The sequence below is a fragment of the Aethalodelphis obliquidens genome, unplaced genomic scaffold, assembly GCF_003676395.1.
Source record: "Aethalodelphis obliquidens isolate GAN/ISIS:26980383/991018 unplaced genomic scaffold, ASM367639v1 scaffold10, whole genome shotgun sequence".
Classification (NCBI taxonomy): Eukaryota; Metazoa; Chordata; class Mammalia; order Artiodactyla; family Delphinidae; genus Aethalodelphis; species Aethalodelphis obliquidens.
The window spans coordinates 10,879,398-10,884,680 of NW_020837954.1; the positions used below are offsets into that span (position 1 = coordinate 10,879,398).

The 5,283-nt window shown below is 39.1% G+C and overlaps 1 non-coding gene across 1 annotated transcript; it reads left to right on the forward strand.

Moving 5' to 3' along the window:
- Positions 1–1,015: 1,015 nt before the first annotated feature.
- TRNAE-CUC (transfer RNA glutamic acid (anticodon CUC)) lies at positions 1,016–1,088 on the forward strand. Its single transcript has one exon. It is a non-coding gene; the product is annotated as a tRNA-Glu (tRNA).
- The last annotated feature ends 4,195 nt before the right edge of the window (positions 1,089–5,283 follow it).

The window sequence follows — 5,283 nt, forward strand, 5'->3', positions numbered from 1 at the left end:
GACATGTAAATCAATGGAACAGAACAGAAAGCCCAGAAATAAACTCACATTTATATGGTCAATTAATCTACAACAAAGGAGGCAAGAATATACAATGGGGAAAAGACAGCCTCTTTAGTAACTGGTATTAGGAAAGCTGGACAGCTGCATGCAAAAGAATCAAACTGGACTATTTTCTCACACCATATACAGAAATAAACTCAAAATGGATTAAAGACTTAAATGTAAGACCTGATCATAAAACTTCTAGAAGAAAACAGGCGGACTTCCCTGGTGGCACAGTGGTTAAGAACCCGCCTGCCAATGCAGGGGACATGGGTTCAATCCCTGCTTCAGGAAGATCTCACATGCCACAGAGCAACTAAGCCCATGCCCCACAACTACTGAGCATGTGCTCTAGAGCCTGAAAGCCACAACTACTGAGCCCACACGCCACAACTACTGAAGCCCACGTGCCCTAGAGCACATGCACAGCAACTACTGAGCCCACGCGCCGCAACTACTGAAGCCTGTGTGCTCTAGGGCCCGCATGCTGCAACTACTGAGCCCGTGTGCTGCAACTACTGAAGCCTGCACGCCTAGAGCCCGTGCTCCACAACAAGAGAAGCCACTGCAATGAGAAGCCTGTGCACCACAATGAAGAGTAGCCCCTGCCCGCTGCAACTAGAGAAAGACTGTGCGCAGCAACAAAGACCCAACGCAGCCAAAAAAATTTTTGAATTTAAAAACTAATAGGCCATACACTCTTGGACATTGGTCTTAGCAATATTTTTTTGGACCTGTCTCTTCAGGCAAGGGAAACAAAAGCAAACATAAACATGGGACTACATCAAACTAAAAAGCTTTGTGCAGTGAAGAAAACTATCAACACAACAAAAAGACAACCTATCAAATGAGAGAAAATATTTGAAATGATGTGACCAATGAAGGGTTAATATCCAAAATATATAAACAGCTCAAACAACTCAATATCAAAAAAGCAACTGACACAATTAAAAAATGGGCAGAAGAGACTTCCCTGGTGGTCCAGTGGTTAAGACTCTGCATTCTCAATGCAGGGGGCACAGGTTCAATCCCTGCTTGGGGAACTAAGGTCCCACATGCCTCACAGATTGATCAAAAAATTAAAAATTAAAAACTAGGTTTTTTTAATGGGCAGAAGACTTGAATAGACATTTTTCCAAAGAAGACATACAGATGGCCAACATCACTAATCTTCAGAGAAATGAGAATCAAAACCACAATGAGGGGATTCCCTGGTGGCGCAGTGGTTGAGAGTCTGCCTGCCGATGCAGGGGACGCGGGTTCGTGCCCCGGTCTGGGAAGATCCCACATGCCACAGAGTGGCTGGGCCTGTGAGCCATGGCCACTGAGCCTGTGTGTCCCGAGCCTGTGCTCCGCAATAGGAGAGGCCACATGAGTGGCCTGTGTACCAAAAAAAAAAAAAAAAAAACCACAATGAGATATCACTGCACACCTGTCAGAATGGCTATCATCAAAAATTCCACAAATAAATGTTGACAAGGATGTGGAGAATAGGGAACCCTCATACACTGTTGGTGGGAATGTAAACTGGTGCAGTCACTGTGGAAAACAGTACAGAGGTTCCTCAAAAAATAAAAAACAGAACTACCATATGATCCAGCAATTCCATTTCTGGGTATTTATTCAAAGAAAACAAAAACACCAGTCTGAAAAGATATATACACCCCAATGTTCACATCAGCATTATTTACATTACCCATGGAAGCAACCCAAGTGTCCATCAACAAATGAATGGATAAAGAAGATGTGAGATATATATAGATAGATAGATAGATAGATAGATAGATAGATATCACAATGGAATACTACTCAGCCAGAAAAAATAATAAAATTTTGCCATCTGCAACACATGGATAGACCTAGAGGATATTATGCTAAGTGAACTAAGTCAGACAGAGAAAGACAATTACTGTATGTTATCACTTATATTTAGAATCGAAAAAATAAAACAAACAAGTGAAAATAACAAAAAAGTAACAGACTCACAGACATAGGGAACAAACTAGTGGTTACCAGGGGGGAGAGGGAATGGGGGAGGGGCAACATAGGGGTAGTGAATTAAGAGGTAGAAACTATTATGTATAAAATAAGCTACAAGGATATATTTTACAATACAGGGAATATACCCAATATTTTATAATAACTCTAAATGGAGTATAATCCGTAAAAATTTTGAATCACTATGTTGTACACCAGAAACTAATATAATATTTTAAATGAACTATACCTCAATTTTAAAAAAAGAACGGCAAAAGGTATTTATGTAAAAGTAAAATTTTATGATAATAAATAAAACAGATGTTAGAGGTGTCTGACAATTCTTAGGAGTGAAATGGCTGAAAAGAAGTTCAGAAGCCAAGCTCAGACCATCACATATCCATGCATTCATGCACAGAGTAGCATATGAACCTGAACATTTAAAAAACATTGCCAAAAGTCATCCTGTGGATATCAGCACACTTAATGGAATTGAAATCATGATTATGGCAAGGAAAGTCCATGCCTTATCCACAGGAAATAGAGAAAGGATGGAAGATAACGACACCAACCAAGAAATAATTTATCTCTTGGAAATACATGAAACTGACAGAGAAGACTGATAAAAAATTTCAGGGTGAGGATAAATTAGACAGACATAGATACGATATTTTGATGGAGAATTTGGAATATTGGAAAATTCTTAAAAGGAATAATTATACAAAGAGAGATCCAACAGAGTAAGGTTATTTAATTATAATAACTTTGAAACAATAACTTTGAAATAAACTAAAATTGCGTATTAATTAATTAATAAGTAAGCCACAAAGATTTATAGCATAAGGAATATGGTCAATAATATTATAATAACTTTGTACACAGATGGTTACTAGACTTATCATGGTGATCATTCCATAATGTACGCAAATGTCAAATCACTATGTAGTATACCTGAAACTAACATAATATTGTACATCAATTATTTTTTATATTTATATTTAAATATCTCAATTTTTAAATTAATTTAAATAAATGGGGGAAAAAAGAATGATCTTAGCTATTAGTTTGAGATTGACTTTTTCTACCATATTAAGAAAATCTCCATCCACTCTTTTAGTTTATTAATGGATACTATCAGAAATAAATATTAATTTGTATTAAGTATCTTTGTGAAATATATTATAATGGACTTACATTTTAACAATTTGTTATGATCTTGAATACAGTGTTTTCCCTAAATGAATGGAATGTTTCTTCATTCAAGTGAACATTATTGGACATACAATATAGGAAACTTGGACTTAAATCTTAGCTCATTTTACACACTAGATCCAAAATTTAAGACCTTAGTGTATTATTCACTAGGACAAAAATTGAGGAGAATTTTCTTTGTACCATATTTCAGGTGAGGGGAGAGCTAAAGGAGCTATTTATTTTAGATCCTCGTATAATCTACTGTGGGATCCAAATGAACGTTTCCAATTTTTCATTTCTAATTATTCTAGGACTCACTTGAAAGATGTTCATTCAGATTTTTACAGCCCGCATAAAAGTCTTCTAAAAATTTTACTCCTTCTCAGCCCACAGTTTTTTAAAAGCTACCAGCAATTTGCCTTATCTTTCTTGTTTAACGTAAAAGAAGCCACTCCAGCCGACATAAATGTCATGAAAGTGAACCAGGGATTGATATCATTTCCTGAAGGCTAGTTGAAGTCCATAGTATATGGCAGATTTTTCATCAGGAAGTTTGCTGAAAAGTATGCTTTCTGAAATAATAGGGGCAGCTCTCCAGAAGCACCCTGCATATTCCCATATTCCGTCAGCCCCTCCCCTACCTCCTTCCCTTGGTCTTTAATTCCTCTAGCGATTCCTCAACTCCTCTGGAATGTGAAGAGGCTGGGAAGGCAGCCTCTCCCTAGGAATAAAACCTTTGGATAATTGTGGTTACTTGCAAATGCTTGTAAGGCCTTCAGTGGTTTTGTGATGGTTAATTCCACGTGTCACCTCGACTGAGCTAAGAGATGACCAGATAGCTGATAAAACATTATTTCTGGGTGTGTCTGGGAGGGTGTTTCCAGAAGTTATTAGCATTTGATTTGGTAGACTAAGCAAAGAAGATCCTCTCACCACTGTGAGTGGGTATCATCCAGTCCACTGAGGGTCTGAATAGAACAAAAAGGCAGAGGAAGGGTGAACCGGCTCCCTTGGCTTCAGCTGGGGCATTCATCTGCTCCTGCCCTCAGACACTTGCTTCCCTGGTTCTCAGTCCACAGGGTTTGGACTGGAACTATACTGCCTTCCCCGGGGCCTCCAATTTACAGAGGGCAGATCATGGGACCTCTCAGCCACCATACTCATGTAAGACAATCCTTCATAATAAATTTCTTTCAGTGTATCTATAGATATAGATAGATAGATAGATAGATAGATAGATAGATAGATAGATAGAGATAGAGAGAGAGAGAGAGAGAGAAAGAGAGAGAGAGAGAGGTATAGATATCCTATTGGTTCTGTTTCTCTGGAGAACCCTGACTACATACAGGGTTCTAGTGCAAAAATATCTGGCCACCCAGACTGAAGAATAAACTTAAATAGGGGCCAGTCAAGGCAATCAAATTCAGTTTCTTACTTTGCAGTTCACTTGCCAAGGAGGTTTAGAATAATCTTGCACCTGCCTAAGCATCTTCTTTTTTCCACATTAAAAATATGGGTAAATCTTAAATTGTTTTTTAAAGACATTCTCAATAATAATAAGACGAATTAAAGTGTGTATAAAACTGAACCTTCTGATGCTCAGACAGAAGTAGGGAAAACAACGTCATTAAGGGGTGGTTTTGGTTCAGAGGACCTGACTCCTATTTTTTTTTTTTAATAAATTTATTTATTTATTTTTGGCTGTGTTGGGTCTTCATTTCTGTGCGAGGGCTTTCTCTGGTTGTGGCAAGCGGGGGCCCCTCTTCATCGCGGTGCGCAGGCCTCTCACTGTGGCGGCCTCTCTTGTTGCGGAGCACAGGCTCCAGACAAGCAGGCTCAGTAATTGTGGCTCACGGGCCCAGTTGCTCCGCGGCATGTGGGATCTTCCCAGACCAGGGCTCGAACCCATATCCCCTGCACTGGCAGGCAGATTCTCAACCACTGCGCCACCAGGGAAGCCCCTGACTCCTATTTTTTAATACACATGGAGAGAATAGGGACAAAACCCCTAAACTCGCCTCTAGGACTGAGCTATGGTTGGCCTCCAAGAATTCTAAGAAGGAGTAA